At 41.6% G+C, this 21,827-nt stretch overlaps 1 protein-coding gene across 4 annotated transcripts in view; it reads left to right on the forward strand.

Annotated features, from left to right (window-relative positions):
- NELL1 (neural EGFL like 1) overlaps positions 1 to 21,827 on the forward strand; it is a 464,201-nt gene that overhangs the window by 407,664 nt on the left and 34,710 nt on the right. The gene's annotated exons all lie outside the window — the stretch shown is intronic.

Here is a 21,827-nt window from a genome sequence, read left to right on the forward strand (position 1 = left end):
AGAGAGATGTGTGTATATATATATATATATATATATATATATATATATATATATGAAGTGGCCATTTGCAGCCCCTCTTGCTTTTTTAATTAAAGCAGAATTGCTGCTGTTGGACCATTTTAAAAAAAAACACTCTCACTCTGTCTATCATAATCAAGAGTAAGGCCCAGGTTGTGGCAGACCACAGGGCACTCCCCACCTCTTTTGTGGGGAGTGAACTGGAGGCTCCCACCTCCTGGAGAGAGTCACACATGGGCAATCCCTGCCTGACTCCCTTCCCCATCCTAGGATGACAATGGCCTCCTGGGAGAGAGGAGGGGGTTTGGACAAAGACTGTCTACCTCAAAGGACAGTCACCTAGGAGGTGGGAAATCTCTGTACCAACCCCTGGTGAACAGGCAGCTGGTAGATTTGAACTAGGCTCTCTTACAGCCCAGGGAAGCAACCTACCCACTGGACTAGAGAGTGAGTGTTCTGGGCACACTGTGAAGCTGCTACTTGAGGAGGCAAATTCCTTATTCTTTCCTCACCCCTGCTCTGCCCAGGCCTCTCCCTCTTCTCTCTGTTCACTCATCCAGGCAAATGACATTTTGAAAGAAACACTCTTCTAAAGAAAATGGCGCATGGATTCCAGTGCATGCCAAATTGTGAAGTCCGGACATGCAGAAGGCACCTAATTAAAAGCATAAAATTTGGGAATATAAAACGTCAGCCACAGGTTTTTTGATATACCCTGAAGTTTATCAGTGATTTATTTGCAAAAACTTTCTAATAAGGGCAAGTCAGTTGTCCTGCTGAATACAATATTAAATATTATGGAATCATGATGCAGCTCTTCTCTGTTTTACATTTTAGTCATCAGTATTTTTAAGCTGATTTTACAATTTAAATATTCTCTTAAGCCTTCAAAAAGTAATCATTTCTGGTTACTACATATTTAAACTCACTGAAACAAAGACATTATTTTAAATTAATCAGTAAGAGCGGTTTAGCATTATCATAACAAAGTTCATGGCTTTTCGAAAAAAGGGAACACTACTTTAGCATGTTTTGTTAGGAAAATCACACAAACGTACAGTGTACAAATAAGTTTCCAAAGATTTTAGGCATAACAAAGGATTTTATTTGTAGAGGGTTCTCTTAAAACTAATTCATCAAAAAGTCAGAAATAAAAGGGAAACTCATTTGTCCAGATATCTGGAAGAAAAGGAATATTTTCCCTTTAAGGTTTCTCTTCAAAAGGAAGTGAAAGGGGAATAGGGATAAGGTAGAAAGGACAGGAAGATTTTGGTAGCAAGTTTTTGTACTATAGTAATTTAAAATTAAAGTGTGTAATTTAAAGAAGGTCTTTTGAAGAACTTACTAAAAAAACCTATGAAGATTCAAGCATTTAAGGCTAAAGCTGAATACTCAGATTGTGCATCTAAATATCTATGCAAGGATTTTTGGAGATGTGATTTTAAAATCTTCAGCAACAAACTAATAAAATATTTAAAGCAAATTTAAACTAAGGTCCTATAGACCAGTGGCTACCAACCGTTTTTATATCGCAGACTGACAAACGCATTCACAAACTTTTGGTGGACTGGTAACATTTTATTTGCATATTTGCATTTTAATTATGCAAATAATGAATACACAAATATGTAAATAAAATGTTCCCAGTCCACCAAGGGGCCACTGTGAACAGCCAGTTTCAGGTGTGCAGTGGCTCTGGGGTCTCCGGCAGCCCCCAGAGCCTCCACAAACAGCCAACTTCAACTCTGGCAGCCACGGTGGCCTGGCAGCCAGCGGTTTGTAGCCCAGCATTGGTCCACAGACTGGCAGTTAAGAACCATTGCTGTAGACATAGTAATGAACAACTGTTTTTGTCTGTTAATTCAGGGTTGGCGCATGCCTGTTGTATGATTTCATTACCACTTAATAGCTCTTTCACATGTTCAATGTTATGCTACTAAAAGTGAAAAGCCTTCCCAATTGTCAGACCTAAGTTAACAGATCCACTTTGTGGGAAGAGCCACCAGTCTAAAAGCAGCACCAGCCTTCTCTGGGAGCCTTCAGGAATGATCAGAATAAGGATAGGAAGAGGAGACAGATTGAGCACTAAGACCCAGGAAAGTCACTGCCTCACCCTTGCCTTTTATACCCATCGCCCATGAGGAGGCTGCTTGGATCTCCCCTCCCAGTAGAAAAAGCTGCATTCAACTCATCAGCATATAGTCTAGACAAAAATATTAGGTGAAATGAGAACAGCAATAAATAACCTGACATATAATATAAAAGCTATTTTAAAACCCCCTAAGTATTGAAAATTGTACAATTGACTAGATATGGTAACTTACATAAATATTATCTTTGAAGTTCATATATTGATTTATTAGCAATGTGCACATGTACAGTTTCACCATATGCATTTTCATTACAATCTTGATTCTGACCCATCAGATGCACTTACAAACTCTTTCAACACAGACACCACTAATCTGTACATATAATCAGTTAATGATGCCTGCAGTGAAAAGGTCTGTATGTCTTTTGGGTCATACTTAAGGTTGCCATGGGAACACTGAGGATAGAATTAGGCCTCATGAAGATTAATTTTTAGCCATACAGGAGGAGGAATAGATCATGAGCACTCTGGTGGAAACTAGAGCCCAGAGAGACAGGTTTTAATATTCAGGGTCACCTTCTCTGCTGGTGTAAAAGCCAGTGGAGATGTACACGTTGACACCAGCAGAAATATGGTCCTGTGTGTTTGCTTGCTAAAACTGGAAATAGCCATGCCTACCATCGCCTGCTGGTAACATTCATTATCTTTTTTCTCAGCAGCTACAAATCAACAATACGGAGCCAGGTTATAATTAAAATGGATGTTAGGATACATTGTTGAGCTATTGAGTTGAAGCTGCAATGAACTTTGAACTAAACACATCTTGTCAGCTGAAAATTTTGGAAGCCGTGGTCAATTCCTCAGATAGTGTTAACTGATTAGCTCTGCTAAAGAAATGGCCCTAGGAATATAAGAAATTATTTCTAATGCAAATTAAAACACAGTTGCCACTTTGAGAAAAGAATAAAACAGAAAAGCTCCATGTAAAGGATGTGTATTTGGCGGAGCATGTAGCCTGTGTGTAAATAATGAAGACCTTTGCTTGCTACATTGAATAAGTTAGAACAGAAAATGTGGGATGTGTGAACATTATCGAGAAAGTACCAAACTAAATAAAAATTGACCACTTTATCATTGTCATGCCTGCAGGAGCCCAGAGGCAGAGCCTAGAACCAGCATCAAGGGCCAGAAGCCAGGAAAAGGAGCTGGCCTGGAGCAAACCTGGCAGGGGTGACAGTAACTTCAGTTTCTCATAGGTACTGTCATGTCACATCCCCTTTGGGGAGGGTGGGGTGCGCTCTGGGCAGGGGGATGGGATGTGTGATATGACAGTACCTGTGAGAAATGTAAATGTGGGGTGGAGCGTGTGGGGCTCAGGGCAAGGGGTTAGAACCATGCAGCCTCTCAATCATGTCCTCATTTTTATTTCACTATGGCTGTGTCTAGACTGGCAAGTTTGTCCACAAAATCATCTGATTTTGCATAAAAACTTGCCAGCTGTTTACACTGGCCGCTTGAATTTCCGGAAAAGCACTGACGATCTCCTGTAAAATCATCAGTGCTTTTCCGGAAATATTATGCTGCTCCCGTTCGGGCAAAAGTCTTTTTCCGAAAGACTTTTGTGCGAAAGGGCCAGTGTAGACACCATAGTACTGTTTTCCGAAAAAAAAAACCCGATCGCAAAAATGGTGAAATGGAAAACCGCGTCAACATTGGCCACGGATGCTTTTCCGCAAAAAGTGCTTTTGCAGAAAAGCATCCTGCCAATCTAGACGTGCTTTTCCTAAAATGCTTTTAATGGAAAACTTTTCCGTTAAAAGCATTTTCAGAAATTCATGCCAGTGTAGACGTAGCCTATTAGTCTGAAAGCCTCACTGCAGACAGCAAAATACTTTTAACATTGCTGCATTTAAAAGATAAGTGATTGTAGTTTTAAACAGATTGGAATCTTTTGTCTGTGATGCAGAAATCCTTTGTGAATGAAAGTTTTAAAAATATGTCCTGTCAGATACAGGGATTTCATCTGAGTTCTTCTTTTAGGGCTGATTTTTGCAATGAATCAGTATCGTGCAGAGAGAAGCATCTTTTCCGACAGGTTTCAAGCACTTGTCAACTTCATAAAAGCATGCCACACTGGCTCAGCACATGATATTGATAAGAAAACTTCCTGCCCATTTATGCTTGCTGGCTCAGGTCGTTCTTTCAAATTTCGGAAAAGCTTAACATTCTCTGTGCTCATCATCCCTCTTGCTCTTCCCTGCCTGTGTCTGACTGCAGTTCAGTTAATCATTGTTTCAGATGAAATCATTTCCATCTTGTTACAAAATATTTCCCTTGGCCATAGCAGGATTCAGACACTAATCATTCTCCCACCTCTCTCTTCTGCAGGGCCCAATTTTGTTAGCCACCTCACAACTTGTCTAACCTGCACAAAATACAAGGATGGGACTGCTGCCTTCCCTGCTGATCCCCAAAAGTCCAGTGATTAGAGCAGTCATCCAAGATGTGGGAGATGCTGATCCAAATCCCCACATGGTCTGATTCTGAGCAGGGAACTTGAAGCCAGTCTTCCATCCGCCAGCTGAATTCCCTAATTGAGGGCTATAGAATATTTGGAAAGAGAGTAAAGGCTCCTCTCAGTCTCCTGAGTTGCAGCTGTTACACCTTGTAAGAAATATTTACCTAGCCATTGGGCTGAAGGGAGAGTAAAAATGATTCTATAATCTAGTTGTTAGGGCACTTATCTTCTGCTCCTTAGTTTTATTTGAGAAAGGTCTTAGACACCTAACTTCAGGAGAAGGTTCTTGGCTGTGAACCCTAAGCAAAAGGTAGGTTCTCCCTTTGGCTTGGAGTTAGTTGCCCAACTCTCTCCGAAAGGCAGGAATCGCTGAAGTTCTACAAAATTTGGAACTATTTTTCCCAGTCTAACTCTAATAAAACCTAATTTCAATTGTCAGCTTTTCTAGAAAGTTTGTAAGACTAAGGATGTGTTTTCAGGATGGCTCTTATGGGCAAATCAACCAAGTTTTGACAGATTTTGTTCTGTTGCAGAGTTCTAGAAAAATAAATATTATGAGAAATTGTCTCCTTTTAACCAAACTGTACTTAATGCCATTGACTACCAGCTGTGTTCAATCACAGAAATGACTGAATTTCAGAGGTGAACAAAATCATGCTTACAGATAGAAACATTTTGTTTACCCAAATGAAATGAAGAGCACATAACTTAATTTGGATAAATGGGGTTTTGATGAGTGGAGAAAGTCTTACTCATTTAACAGTAGGGATTTTTAATTTTTTCAGCAGATATATGTTTACACACTTGGGGGAAACAGGAGCCGGTCCTCCTGTTCCCCTCCTCCCCACACTGTCTCCGTATTGGGTGGGGGGAGAGCAATTGGGTCAGCAAGAACTGGTATGTGCAGGGAGCCAACTTTTAAGTGCATGGGGGATGGTGCGTGTAGTCGTTCTGATTAACCAGTTAATTGTGTATATGACTACACTCTAACATCCCTATTTAACATATATTGGGAACTCTGTGTTGGATTTGGACATTCTTTGGACAATCAAATAAGCAAGGTTTCACTGTTCTACTTACCTTTCCCTTTCCCACAAGGGAATTCTGAGGCACTATTATTTAATGCTCATAAAGTGCTTTGATATCTTTGCATTAAAGTACTCTATAAATGCAAAATATAATTTATTTATTATTAAAACATGACATGTTTATTGGCTTCTCTTGCAGGATTTTCCATTTATTTCAGTTGTGCATTTTTAATTGCTTTAAAGAAATTATACAATTGTATCTCTGTGTTGGTTTAATTGGAATTATTGATGTCTGAAGTCTGAGAGAATTGAGTTTGATCAATGTCTAACACAGAAGAGTTTAGTGAAGTTATAAATTCAGCTCCTAATTAAAAAACAAGAGAGTAGGATTACACCCCAGATGCACATTTTCATCTCGGGAAATGGTTAATTCTATTTAGGAAAATGGAAGACTGATTGATAAAAAAAAAGTTGACAACATTGACTTTCAGCATCTAATACGGCATATTTGCTAATTACTAAAATCACTGCTCCACTCTTCTTGGGATTTTTATCTAGATCTATTAATACACACAACACCTAACAATCTCTTACATCGATTGGTTCTTTAGTTCAGCTGTGTGGTAGAAGAAAATTCCCTTTTCAAAGAATATTTTAGAGTTCCATATATGACTCTGTTGTGATATGGAATGAGAATCAGGAATTTTGCACTGTCCAGGAAGAAAATTGCTGGGGAAAATACTACTGGGTTGATCTTAACTTTTGGTTTTGATTTTAATTTGTTGATTTTCCTGTTATGTTGTAATATATGATACAAAAGAAAACAAAATTGTTAATGAAAAGTCATTTCAGAAAGAAAAATCAAAATATTTCATTCCAAAAATCTCAGAATGGGACATTTTGACTGATATTTTTTTTTTCAGTCCAAAATGAAGTTTCAGCTGTATCAAGTGAATTGTGAAATCAATTGATTTCACTGGAATTGTACAAGACAGCAATATATGGCTTTGTTGAAGTTTCTGTAGCTAGCTGTAGTTTCAATTTCTCAAGCTTTCTAAACAAGAAGACGTAAACAAAACAAAAAGATGTTGAATATATTTACTGGATTGTGTGTGGGATATGCTTTTCAGAAAACTGATTTCATTATAGTAAGCGATAAGAAATAAAAATGGGCCACCCGCTGGGGTATGTGGTTCCAAGCAGGGCACAATGGAGAGAGGTTTGTACAGCAATTTGCATATGAGGAGTATGCCCATTGGCAGTGGGTAAAAGCCCAATTGCGAAAAGCAAGCCCAAGCCCCACCCCTCACACGTCTTTCCACGAGACCATGTTCCTGCAACCTCCCTTCCCAGACAAGCCTCACATAACCCCAGTCCTCAAGCCCAATCTTTCCTAATCACCCAGTGACCAGGCAGTGCAGGCAGTTTTGGGAAGGTAAAGCCTTCCCTTACCTACATTACTCACTGCCCGTGATTGTGCCACAGATGGATGTGCTGTATGGCCAATGTTTAATTTTCTCCAATCTTTCCAGTCCTTCACAATCTGACATTTCAAAAGATCTTTCTTTGTACCCTCCCCTCTGATGGACAAAACTAACCACAAATAATCTCTGAAAGGCTTTTTGCATTTCTTTTTGCAAATGGATTTATTTCTTTTGGAAGGATGAAGACTTTATTGAAAGTGCTCTTCTGAAGCTTAAAAATAATGTTTTTTAACATTAAATTGGCTTGGAGGCTTATGAAAATCACTGGAGCTATCTATAAGATGTGGATACTACACACTTTTATGTTAGCATTTTCTAATGCCCTGGGTCCTAGGGTTGGATACAAGAGTGGTGAGGATCATAGCTGACACTTTTCTTAGTGGAGATGATTTGCCTCTTATAATTTTCTTTCCAGGTGCTCTCTCATGTAACAATGAAACAGTTTTGAAAAGTTGGCTGTGTTGTGAGAGAGAAGTTTTTGATCTTACCATTTGGTCTCTTGAAATGTGTTATATACCTGTGCTAACCAGATTACACCACCTTGTACTTGGATGTGACATTAAGTACTTTTCCCAGACCTGAAGAAGATCTCTATGTAAACTTGAATGCATGTTTGTCTCACCAAGAGACGCTGGTCAAATGAAAGACATTTCCTCGTCCTCCTTAATTCTGTTTTGAAAAGTGTTATTTAGTTTCAACTATATCATCTTATGAAAAGGCTCAACTTAATCAAGAGAACTTCCAGGATGTAGGTTAGGTGTAAGGTTCCCAGTGAAGTGGTGGGAGCGCCATCACAAGTCTTTCTTGAAATTAAGTGGGAAAAACACTGAAGACTCTTGTATGAAACATTTCTGTATGGTCACACAATGGACTAGATGGGACAAGCTATTTCCATTCCTCTGTGATACTGAACTTAAACAAGTACTGGATTGAATGATATGTTAGTTGGTTGTACACCTGAAGGTTTCCCATGGAATAGTCTCCTTTCAGCATAATATAGTGATAAGGCTTATCAGTGAAGGTAGTGTCACTTGGATGTTGTTTGTGGAGCAGTTCCTTGCTGGGAAGTTGGTGCATCAAAAGTTATGTGGAATGGGATCCATGCTAATGCATAAGAGGGCAAATTAATCTATTATGTAATTCTGAGCTTTCATTGTCACTGGCATTACTCCATGAATGAAGTTAAATCATTCAGTTTAGTTTAGCAACTCACTGTGGACTAACAATTTCCTCTGCTATCATCACCTTCTTCATTCTCTCCTTTCTACTATCCCTGTTAGGCAACTTGTCAATGTTTATGATCTCTGGTAGGAGTGCTAAAGTCTCTTAATTTGTAGTGTAAGGGAAGGGTCAGACCAGGTTCCATTTCTAAACTTTGAAGCAGTTTTCTAAGAAATCAGATGAAAACTCCAGATGCAAGTTCCCCAAAACTGGAAAATTCACATCCAGTTTTGAACATTACAGTTCAGGCTCTCCCCATTTTTCTTTTGAATGGGGGGGAGGGAGTGGACTCATTTTCTCCCAACTTCTCCAGACAGTTTTGCCATAGTTTATTACAAACTTTAAACTATGTTTTTGCATTCCTAGAGAAATTTTTAAACTAAAGGCTGTGGGAAAGCCCACCAGTGGAGACAATACTCCACCATCTAAAATCTAATCGTGTCCCCACTACAGGAAAGAATCAAACTTAGTATAAAATTTATTCCAAAATAGCACGTCCACACTGATTGGATCCTGCCTCGGACTTAGAGTCCCATAAACAGTCAGGGGAGAGCACCAGAAGAGCGGATACTTCCTGCGGCTGCTTGGTAAGGCAAGCTGTGATGCGGGCTTTCAGGAACTCCTCTATGGCTGGGTCTCACACGCCTCTCCTCCACTGCCTTCCCCCTCGCGAGACACAAAAGGGACGGCGTGTGCTGGTTGCAAAGCAGTGCTAGTTTTATAGGCCTCATGCCTCACCTCCTGGTACAGCACTTTCAGACTGCCCACATGTTGCTCCAGCAGGACAAGGACCAGCATGGACTGCGGGCCCTGCTCAGCCAGGTCCTGGTGCCCTTGCTGCTGCGCATGCCCCTCAATCTCCTGGATACCATGGAACGCCGCCAGAACTCCTGCCTGTTCCGAAAGATGCATGCCGGCACTTTTTTTCCCTGAGCACACCATCAGAGTCAGAGACCTGGACATGCTCATTGTAATACTGGGTGACTCAGCCTACCCTTGTTCTCATGAAGCCCCAAACAAGGAGCACTTCAACGCCAGCAGGTGCCATGTGGTCGTGGAATGTGCATCTGGCTGCTTAAAGGGGAGGTTCAGGAGTCTCCTCATCCATCTGGACCTCAATGAGCACAACCTATATGAAAGCAAGGGGGACACTTTTCTGCTGGGTGGGGACAGAGACTGAATGGCTGGCCAGGGAATTTGAGCAGCAGGACACCCGTGCCATCAGGACAGCACATCAAGGGACTGTGTCCATGTATCAGAATGTCTTCTGCTAGGACATGTGCTCACCAGGGAGGCCTTGAGAGAGTTTTGTGCAAGGCCAGTTGTGAGCTCTCCCCCATGTCTCTCCACAAGGGGTCCCTGCATTCCTTCTGCATGCCTTTTCTTTTCTCCCCTACCTTCCCCCCTCCCCTGCAGAGCAAATAATAAAGCCTTCTTTGTTGAAAAAACAGGACTGTTTATTGGGGGCATATACAAACAACATGAGAGGGACTGGAGAAAGAACTTGCAATGGGAGAGGAACGGGAGGTGAGCTCAGGGATAGGGGCTGGGACTGGCATCTGCCTCCGGGTAATCAGGAGGCTTCGGCTGCTCGAGTGGTCCCACTGCCCCATGTTCTGGGGCTCCAGCAGCCCCTGTAGGGGACTAGGAGAGGAAGCCATGAGCGGGGCAAGGAGGTGGCTGGTGGCCTACTCCATGCACAATGCCATGCGCTCCATTACTAAGGTGAGGGAGGAGCATGTGGCATCATGCTGGCTCACGAGCTGGTCTCAGGTAGCCTTCCATTGTTCTCAATGGGCCTGGCACTCCGCCCGGTAGGTGGCCCACTCATGGCACTCTTCCTTGAGCCCCCAGATGAGGGACTACAGGCAGGCAATCTTCTCCCACATCAGGTCCTCCCAGGTGCATTTCCACCTGCAGATCCCATGGAGTGGAGTAGATAAGGTGGGATATGTACCAAACTCACAGCTAGCGTAGCTGTGAAGAAATGTTACAGAGGCAGTCATCCCAGGAGACACTGTGTGTGAAGTAATCTGTGACCTGAAACTGACGGTCTCAGTTCAGACGATGGTGATGTGCTTCGAGCAAGGCTATATATTGCTTAGACAGCAGGCACATTCCTGCAGGAGCACCAATGTCCCGGGGGAGCATTGCTACACCCTCAGCCTGGGGACAAGCAGGGTGAGAGGGGAGCACCCTTGGTGACTCATTTAAATACTTAGTAGATAGTACTACAGTAGACAGAACTACTGAGCTACAATCTACCTGTGCTACTGTAGAGAACCCTAGAAATACTATTTGTTAATGGTCTTTTGTTTGAGTTTGGGAGGGCATATGAGTAACTTTACAATGGAAATCAGTACAAGAACACTCTAGCTGGCCTGTTCCAGAGTTTCCTAGCCCTTTAGGCTAAGTATCCACTGAATAGCTCACAAGAGTGCTGCCAGAAATGCCACCTTTATAGTGGAAGGATTGGCATTCTGTACTTCTTTGGCTGCTTCCTTGCAGGGAAACCATTTCTTAAACTGAATTTTTGAAAAAACAGTCCAGTGGTGCAGCAGGGCTGAGGCAGGCTGCTTTGAGTTCCATGGCCCTATGTCACTCCCGAAAGCAGCCAGCTGCTGGCATGTCTGTGCACCCCCGCAAGAGGAAGGTGAGCTCTGTGCACTGCCCTCACCCACAGCACCAGCCTCATAGCTCCATTGGCCAGAGATTCACTGCCAAGGAGTGTGCAGTGATGTGCCAGCAGCTTCCAGGCATGGCTTAGTGCCACATGTAAACAGCCTGTCTGAGCCTTGCTGCGCCGCTGGCTAGGATCTGGCCCTCTCCTTTTGCACCCTAACCCCCAGGTTAGAATCCTCTCCTGCACCACCAAACTGCCTGCCAGACCTTGCACACCAATTTCCTGCCCCAGCCTGAAGCCCCTTCCAACACCAAAATCCCTCCCAGAGCTGACACCTCTCACTCCCTCCTATACCCCACTCCCTATATCCAACTTGGAATTTTGTGCATGCTGCATCTCTCAATATATTTTGGTCAAAAACCAAACCAAACCAAAGAAAGGCTCATCTTTGAAAGCTTATAGGAGAATGGTGATATAAGGCTGGTGCAAAATTAGCATTCCAAGGGGACAAGAGTTGGTGGGGAACTGGACTATTTCAGCTGGTTCAACTTAAAGATTGTTTTTCTACTGCTGTTCAGTACCTGGCCAAATAAGGTTAGGGCAGACAAAAAAGGTGGCTGAGGGCCATGTTGCCCCAGTCCCAGCTGGAGAATAGTGTGATCCAGGGGTTTCCAAACTTTTTGACACAGGGATCAGTAAATCCATTCATGAACTTTTGGAGGACTGGTAATATTCATTTGCATATTCATATAAGTTGTTGCTGGTCCTCACAAAAACCCCAGTGCCAGCTTTAGCAAAGCTTTTGATATGGTCACCCACAATATTCTTGCCAGCAAGTTTAAGGAATATGGATTAGATAAATGGTCTGTAAGACAGACAGAAAGCTGGTTAGACCAGGGTTTCCCAAACTTTTTACTTTAGTTGGAACCCTTTTTTTCAGTACTGTTTTTTTGTAGTCAAAAATATAAACACATGAAAAACAAACTGAGAAAATACCAGACATATAACATGTCTGGTATTTTCTCAGTAGGTAAGTTTTAGTATTACTAGATATAACAGTTTGTAGTTTCGAACTGCCTGGCTGGTAAATGTGCTCAGGCTGCATGAGTGTGTCTACCAGCCAGACAGTTTTCAACTACTCGAGGGGTGTGTTGTGTGGGGGGAGACAATAGAATCCCCAGGCCGGACTAACTTGTGCTTTGTGGGGGGGAGGTGGGAAGGGGGGTAGCACCCCGAGATCTACACATGGCTGGATCAGTCCCACTCCCCGCAGGCTGATTCATTCCTCCCCCTTGCTCCCCTGCTGCGCCTCTGGCCAGCCTCACTTCCCCCAACCCCCTCCTGTGCAGCCAGTTCTCCCCGCTTCTCCTCCCAATCTCCCTTGGCCAACCCCACTCCCCGCGTCCAGCCCTCCTTCTGGCGGCCCCTTCCTCCCCGTCCCCCCCATTTTCCCCGGCCAGCTCCCTGTCCCCAACTTCGCACCTCCCAGCTTCCCAAACTCCCCATCCCGCCCCGATTCCCCAGTCCAGTGCTGCTTCCCATGGCCTGCTCTCCCCCTCCCACCCCCCCTCTCCCGACTGCACCTCCCCTAGCTAGGACTCTGTCAGGAGCTGGAACATCCAGCTGCAGACTCCGCCCAGACTGGCAGAGGGGTTGGGGGACCTGGCACCAGACGGGCACTCCGGGAGTGCAGAACTCCCCGGCTCCCATTCACTGGCCACGTGTTGATCCCCACATAAACCCAAACTGCACTGCAGGGCACAAACAAACTGGCCGTGGGCAGCATACCAAGTTGTTAATAAATATTTTATAAACTTTTACCTTTTCTCTCTGCTGCCATGTCTCCTCCCGTTACTCCATCATCTCCCATGGTGCCTGCTGTCCCCCAACTCCTCACCCTCCTCTGCTGTCCTGATTCCTGCCCTTCTCACTGCCCTCAGCCCTTCTGCGACCTGCCCTCCTCCACCAGCCCTTCTCTCCCCCCTGTGCCCATTCTTCCAGTAGCCTCAATCTGATCATGTGAGCTACCCCTTCTCATCCCCTCTCCTAACACCTCCCTCTACACACCTGCCCTGCCTCTCTCCTCTGGTGCTGGTCCCTCCCCTGCAGGTGTCTGCCCTTCTGCTTCACCCCAGAATCCCCTGGAACCTGCACCTTCCCGTAGCCCTGCACCCTCCTGGTGCCTCCCCCTTCCCTTATTACGGCTGGTCCCTTTTTCCCTGATGCCCACCCCATCACCATTCTCTGCCCTATTTCCCTCCTGCCCCTCTGTGCCCTCACACATGACTTGCTCGATCCTGGCCTTCATCATTCCCACCCCTTCTTTCAAGCCTTCTCCCAGCACCTCCTCCTCTAGCCCCCAATGCCCTTCCCCTCTCCTCTCCTCTGCCAGCATCACCCTGTCCCCCCTCCCACTGACACCTCCCCTCCGGCCCCTTTCCAGTGTCTGCACTTGGCCCCCTGGCATTTCTCTCTCTCCTGCACTCTGTCCCTTGGTGCCTTCCCCTCCCCTCCCCCCCCCCGCCCAAGCCCCTTCTCTTTCCACCCTCCCCCCACCTCTGCCCAAGCCCCCCCCGCTGCCACCTCCTCTCCTCCCCCCCAAGCCACCCGCCACCACCTCTCCTCCCCTTCCCTCTGCCACCACCGCCGCACAAGCCCGTTCCCTACCTTCTGCCTCCCACGTTGCGGGGCCGGAGGCTGTGCTGAGGCCCCGGAGGCTGAACCCGGAGCCAGCGTGGCCCACGATGTGCCTCCGAAGAGTTTTAAAATCGCAGGCCATGACGTCACGTCATGCCCAGGCGTCCTCCCTGCCCACATGCAGCACTGCGGATGGGCAGCAGCAGGCGGTGAGGAGGTGCTGCGCATGGCAGGGACGGTCCTGTGCAGAGGGGGGTACTGGGGGCGGGGTAGGAGAACACGCTGGGGGTCCGGGGCCCCTCCAGACAGAGCTGGGGGAGAGACCGAGCACCACATATTGGTGGAGCAGGGCCCCGGCTCTGTAACTCGCCAGCACTTCCAGGTTCAGGGGCGCAGGGCCTGCTTCGACCAAATTGGCCTAAGTGCCGGCAGCCGCCAGGCACGCTGAGGCCTGGTATTTTTTTCCCGCAGCTCGATACCGGGCCGCGGCCGGCCCTGAGTTTGGGAAACGCTGGTGTGATCTAATAGCAGAGCTGAGGGCTCATCTTCCATGTGTTACAGTTAAGCCTGCAAGAAATGCAAACATTTGCAAGTACAGAAATTTGCAATTTAACTGGCCCAAATTATCTTAGGATGATATTCAAGAGTCTGCCAAAAAAAATTCCCGGTGAGCACTGGATGTCTCGTTCATCCCAATGAGCCATAATGTTCAAATAGGGCCAACATGTGTCTGGCAATCTTTCTATTGTTAGGATGTTATAATTTAGTAAATTCCTATTCAGTTCAATTTGAGTTTGGCAGAAAATTTGACTTCAGCTGGAGTCCTAACCTACCAACTTTGAAGCCAATATTTTTGTTTGTTTGTGGCTTATAGAGGCATGGCTAAAATCTAGTTCATATCAGAAACTTAAATACAATCTTACTTGTGGACCCTCTTTCCCTGATAATTGGCTGCCAAAATTTTCTGTTAAATACTATGGCTATATTCATGTTTCCTAAACATGTCTTTATGCTTGATATGAAAGAATCCAAAACTTTGTCTTAGATAATATATTGTGCTTTCACTACCATCTGGCTTGCTCAGCGACTAAATTGCAGCCTTCAAGTGTCCTGCAGATCTAGCATACAAATAGACTAATATGAAGAGACATGCATTAAACTGATAAAGAAATCAGTTTGGAATGTTCATTATAAATGGATTTCAGTAAATTAGGTGTGATATATTAAAAGAATTAATCTTAAAAATTGCTGGCATTCAATAGTCAGTTATCCTGATAGCTTCAGTTAATCTGCTCTTGGGTTAAACTAATACATTTAAATTTACACACACATTTTCCAGCTGATTAACAATCTTGATAACACTAATCCACAGTTGAACAATAACTATGTTACAGCTGCTCTTTAATACTAAGAGATGCCTAGGCACTCCATCTACCTCTTAAGTACCATGTAGCTGCTACAGATACTCAGTTTTTATTGGGACCTCATGGATATAAGCGGTATTCATTATATTTACAAATTGGGGGGGGGGGGGAGTATTTTAACTTCCCTGTCCTCATGCCCTTGGGCCTTCTCCTTTAATACCATTAACCAGACAAACTGCCACTGCTTTGGAGTAAGGACTGTAGGATAAAGCCCAAAATAAATATGGCATAAGTAAAATCATGCTTGAAAAAAGTGCAAATATTCTTTCCTCTTTCTTTTTAGTCAACCCTACTCTACAGTTGTGGCTATTTTGTGCTGACAGTTTACTCAAAGTAAGGCTAAATAAGAAGTTACCTTGAATGACTGTTCCAAAGACAACCACAAACTTCCACCACAAAGCAGTGGGAGCTCCATCACTTGGAACATTTAAAATTAGATTAGATAAAAATAGACTATAGGGAACAATGTTAAAGGGAAAGAGGTTGAGATGACCTAGTAACTCTCTCCTCTCTCAAATATCAGTGATTCTATGATGTACTGATAGAGGTGAGCTGATTTCATAAAATTGAGACACAATCACTAGTCTTTATTCTTATTTAGTAGTTACCTTAATATTGCTATTCATTGCTTCAGATGACTTAATTACTTTACTTGACTGTTATCACTATGGTAGGTATTTACCCCTATAGTAGAAAAATGTACATGTAAAGACTGCTGCACCTAGAGTAATAAACTTACACTTTCCTCTAAAGCAAAACTGGAAGCCCATTAATGATAGAAGTGTAGTTTTCATCACAAACATTTGAGAGTATACATAATTTTTATGCCACCTGGAAAGGAGCATCAGTGCCAACAGAAAAGTTGGTAGTAATTAACTAAATTCAGTTAGAAGCAGAGGCAACTGTTGCAACTAATGGAGTGATGGCCATTTATATCAGGATTGAGTTTGACAAAGAAAGATTGGGGGGCAGTTGTTTGGGGGTTGTTTGGTTTTGTTATGGGAAATGGCCATTGGCTATTTTTTAATTTTAGTATATTCATCTGCCCCATGGGTAACATTCAGCTCACGTGTCCTGCTTTATGCAGTTTTATCAAAGCAATTGTATTCTTTGGGAAAATGGAGGGCCTCTTGAAATGAGTGCACCTCTGAGGTGTTGGGTGGGGGAGGAGAGAATCACATTTTCATAAAGCTGTCGTCCACATTTAGTTTTCCCTGTCTTAATGTTATAGAAATGGAGGGAAACAGGATTTGTGCATCACTTGATCATATGGATGGCCGTTAGGACATTTTATGATGGAGAAACTCTTTAGTGTGATGTTTTAACATACAGCTATGATACATTCCCGAAACTGGTATAATTAACAATCGAAAAGTGGGATTTCAGTATAGGATGTCTGAGACTTGTGTGTTGCAATATTCATTTGAAAAGAGCTTTATTTTTTTTAATTTTTTTTACCAGGTCTCCCATTCAATAAAGAGCTAAAAGAAAATATTTTTTTATATGAAGAGTAATACTCTAGTAATTTGATGAGTAAAGACTTTTATTTTAAAAACTCTTCAGTCTCATTGAGTGGAGGAGAGCCTCTGCTATTAAACAACATAAGAGTTTTCTTTCAGTATAATCACATAATGACAGAAATACAGTGAAGCATTTTAAAAGATTGACTTACTTTAATTCTCCATTTTTCTTCAGAGTCTGAAACCATTGTGTTTTATTTTGAGGTAAATTATCCTATTCATCATGTCTGCGTAAATAGACCTATGAATAATGCAGGAAGCTAGAATGGTAAAATGCTACAGACCTGTCCTCAAAGGACAGGATTAGCATCCTGCAAGAGCTTACTCAAAACCAACTAGTGTCCCTGTTGTACAATGGAAAAATGCACCACTTCATATCTTCTGCAAAACCACCATAACAGGATGTTCTTGGATCCATTAACAATTCTATGCTAATGACAGTTCAATAACCAAGTAGGATAAAAGCATGCACAAGAACCTGGTGCACTTTTAACTCCTTCCAGAAGGGCATTATGAACAGGGTTTGAACTTTAAAAAAAAAGTTGGGAGGAAAAGGGCACAAGGAGAGGGAAGGAAGAGTTGCAGTACCCCTAATAAAATTAGAATTAAATAGAAAATGTAGAAATTATCTGAACACAGACTTAATGTTCCATTCAGCTGAAAGTCAAACATTTAGGATATATAGAAATAGAGATTCCCACCAGAGCATTAATTTGTCTGGGTTGCACATGCCCACTGTTTGTTTTATACTGTGTATTTAATAAAGTAGCGCTTGAGCCAAAGTCCATAAAAGTCAATGAGTCAGTGGGAGCATTTCCATTGGCTTCAGTGAGTTTTGGATTAGCCTCATAAAGATGAGTACATTAAGCTGCATATTTAAGGGGGTGTCTTACTACGTCTTTTCCCATTCCCCTCTCATAAATGATTGCAGAGGGCATTAATATAGAGGAACTTTTGTGCTTCTCCTGAGAAGGGAGAGTCAAGCCCCAAGATATCCAGTGTCCTTAAAATACAAAGAATGTGGAACACAGGTTTGAAATTGGCTGGGAAAGGGAGAAGAACAGCATAGATGGGCCTCAGATGCCTTCCCTCACATCAACAATAGGGAATAGTCCCATAACAATTACTACTTCTTTGGTAAATCATTTTGGTTGTAATTTTTTTTAATCTTAAATTGCTAATATATGTTTTCCTCCCTTAAATTCAACACACATTTTATATGGAAATTATAGCTGTCAATTAATCAGTATTATACTCATGATTAACTCAAATATTAATTATGATTAATCACACTGTAATTTTTTACATTTTCAATATTGATTTCAGGTACAATACAGAATACAAACTGTACAGTGCCTACTTCATATTATTTTTATTACAGCTATGTCCACTGTAAAATGTTAAAGAAATAATATTTTTAAATTCACCTCATACAAGTACCGAAGGGCATGATTTTCTCCCTTTCAGGTGACGTTGTAAGGAAGCAGGCAGTATTATCTGTAAGGAAGCAGGCAGTATGTAATCAAATATGTTTGTCTGAATGATTGGCTGAACAAGAAGTAGGACTGAGTGAACTTGTAGGCTCTAAAATTACCTCATTTTATTTCTGAATTCAGGATTTTTGTACATAATTCTATATTTGTATATTCAGCTTTCATGATAAAGGTATTATGCTACAATACTTGTATGAGATTAATGGAAAATAAATTTTTGTTTTTTACAGTGCAAATATTTGTAATACAAATAAATATAAAGTGAGTACTGCACACTTTGTATTCTATGTTATAACTGAAATCAATATATTTGAAAATGGAGAAAACATACAAAATATTTAAAATAAATGGTAATCTATTATTGCTTAACAGTGCAATTAAATGTGATTGTTTTTAATCACTTGACAGCCTTAATGAAAATAAATGTATACATTTACACAATGGCTTTGTAGGTAACAAAATCATATATTTAGTTAAAAAGATGGCACTGATATGTTTACCATATTCATTTAAATACTGTGTACTTAAATATGGTGTCTTTGTTCCAGTGATCTGAAAGTACGTAATGTAAATGGAATGAGTGTTTAAAGATGGGAAAACAAAGAGACGGGAAGAAACAACATATTTGAGGAGGCTAGTAACAGACAGACTAGAATCCAGATCTCTTGATTTCCAATCTTGTAAACCAGCCATTAGACATTGCAAAATACTATATAGAAATACTTAGTGTTTCCAAAGTCCACAGTATGCTGAGATGGAAAAGCTCTCTAAGTCATCTAGCCAATGCCCCCCAAAGTGAAGGATTGCACCCTCCAGTATGCGATTTACATATTTTAAAACATCCCTGTTTACAAAAGCTCCTTTGTTCCAGTAGACTATCACTCAGTATGTACAGAACAAGTTCATAAATATTGTTTGTGTATGATTTGCTAAAAATAGGGTGAGGGATAATAGGATCAGCCATTCTGGACATCTGTGCAAGTATGGGGGTGAAAAAACTCTAATGCATTGGACAAATGGAATGGTTTCCCCTTTGCCTTGTATAGTTGATAGTACTATACTTATCAATGTTTCATTGTTTATTCCTTGTCTCTATTCCTGTAGGAAGGTACAGACATATATGGTAGTACTAGTTTAAGAAAATAACCTAAGTAACATAGAAATAATCAACAATATTATTTTACTTTCCCAACATTATCTACATAGCCTCATGTTCTGAAAAGTTTCTCCATTCTTTAAATAAGAACAAATGCTCAGGTTTTGTCTCCAAACAGAAGAGTTCTCTATAATGTAATCTACTAATTATCATCCTGCACTATAAACCTAATTCATACATTCTTTCAAAGGGACTCTCCTTTCAAGATGAATGTTAGGAAAACTCTGTTGATTTTGTAAATTAAAAACTGTAGAATTGAAGGAAGGGAGGTCAAGTAAAGGAGTGACCCAAAGAAACAATTTTTAGATCACAGTGTCTTGGATTCAATACAAGGGAAGAAAAAGAAACAAGGAGGATCTGCAAATAACCTGCAGTAGCAAAGTCATGCACTTCCCAAATAGGATTAAACTTGTTCTATCAGCCGTGACATGTGAAAAGATCATGGTTTTAAATTCCATTTGCTGTAATGAATTGAAAGCATCTGAATTTGCATGCAGTGCTCATCACTGATGAACAGTTAGACTTGCACATTGTTTTTATGCTAAAATTAGTTTCCGCAAAATATAAAAGTACAGAAGGGGTGGCAGCAGCAACCGAGTTTAAAGAATAAACAAGCTGATGTAGTTATTGGACTGAGGTTGAATAATGCTAGACAGAAATTGTGGTTGCATGCCAGTGGTATAGAAAATTACATTGCTTCACTTTTAAGCAGAGTATGAAGACAAAAGTGAATAGGGGCCTTTGTTTAGATTCCTCAGTTAGCTTTAAGGAAGAGTAAATACTATTATTAAACAAAGGAAAGTTAAGTTTGTCCTTTTGTGATGCACTGCTTATACAAAATAAAGAGAAAACATAGTTGAATTTGGAAAATGCTTGGTGTATATCAGAATAAGTGCCAGTGAAATAAGTGGAGCCACGCTGGTATATAATATTTGTTAATGGAGATAAGAGTCAGACTCAGATTTCCCAACAGCACCCCAGTCTTGCATCAAGATTCAGGGGCGAAAGCCTCACACGCATACTCTTGTTTCATACTCTGTAGCTAGGCATAATTATGAGTGGATACAAGCAGCTCATCCTCGTTGAAAAAAAGACATTCATTTATAATTGGTGAGATCCCCTGCAGTGGTGTTGAAAACTGCCCAAGATTCCTTTAAAAAAATGGTTCTAGCTAAACAGAAGAATCAGCCATTTTTTATGAAAGTCATGAAACTATAATAGCATCTTAATTTCTAGAAGGTTAATATAAAATTAATTTGCTAATTTTAATTACAACCCTCCAAAATGTACTGAATAAATACTCAAAGGAGAACAACAGCCAGGTGCCAGCACTAATCAGCCAACGTTTGTACGGATTATGAGGTCTGTATTAACCATGTTAAGGAAGGTTTAAAAAAATCCTTTGTAAAAACAATACATGTTTAGTGGAACTCTGCAGGGAACCAAACTAGCTGTATTTTTCCAGTGCCACAAAATTATGGGTATATTGCTTCATTCTTTTCCAGAGGATCATATAATTTCAGCTGAAACGTATGATTGCCTTCTCTATCACATGCTATTAACTTTCATCACAGAAATAGTATGAAAATTGTAATTTCAGTAAAGATATATGTTGATTTTTGTAAAGTACGTTGAAATCGAAAGTTCTGCATAGTGGCCAAGAATTAAATCTCACATAGAAATCCAGTTGCTGAAAATGAGTCGTCTTTTGCATGCTGTACTGGGATGCCCAATTTGGTGATTAGGCATAATATCCAGATTGATTAGGGACCATGTCTATCACTTTTGCTCACACGTCATCCAGTTGTATGGTCCAGACTAACTGTAGGGCCCAGAGAGCCTTCCTCAATCCAGCAGCCCAGTCTATTTCGAAGAAAAGGTTATAGTAGTGCCACAGACCATTCTAGATAGCAGGGTATCAGCCAGTCAGCGGCTTCCCAACTATGATTCTTTTTGCTCTGCCATATTACCTGTATTTGTGTGCAGCAAGGGGTAGCATGGGAGCCCTACAGCAGCCCTACTCCAACAGAGAATTTCCCTTCTGCCAGGAAAAGCCTCAGAGGGATGGATCCAATGAGTTTGAGCCTCCACTGCTCTGGAAAACTAATGCAAAGCAGACCTAGTAGGCTTGAGAATCATACCCAGTGAGCCTACTTGTGTAATTAGATAATATCACATGTAAAGGTGGTACAGTTGGGCCCTTAGGATTGTAATTGTACACCACCACCTGCACAGCACAAGTACTTTAAAACCACCACAACCAGCAGCAAAAATGAGCTCATCTTTTGTTTTAGCTCATTAATCTTTCATTATACAGTGTTACTCCAAAATTCTCAGGAAAAAAATACGGGGCCAGTTTTCATTTGAGGATCTTCCTCAAAATGTTTTATGTATGTGGGAAAAATAGTTCCTTATCTCTGAGTAAACACAACATATTTGGATCTAGTACATTTTTATTTGATGTTTCAAATGTTTTATTTCTTATTATTTTTGCTGTTATTGAACCATGTGCTTGGTGTTTGGAACCATAACAAAGTACAATCCATATTTTAAAGGAAGACTTTAAAAAAAAACATCTTAAATGTTAGTGTCAAAGGAAATTAATTTCCTGGC

This window comes from Pelodiscus sinensis, chromosome 5 (assembly GCF_052426305.1).
Source record: "Pelodiscus sinensis isolate ZL-2025 chromosome 5, ASM5242630v1, whole genome shotgun sequence".
NCBI lineage: Eukaryota > Metazoa > Chordata > Testudines > Trionychidae > Pelodiscus > Pelodiscus sinensis.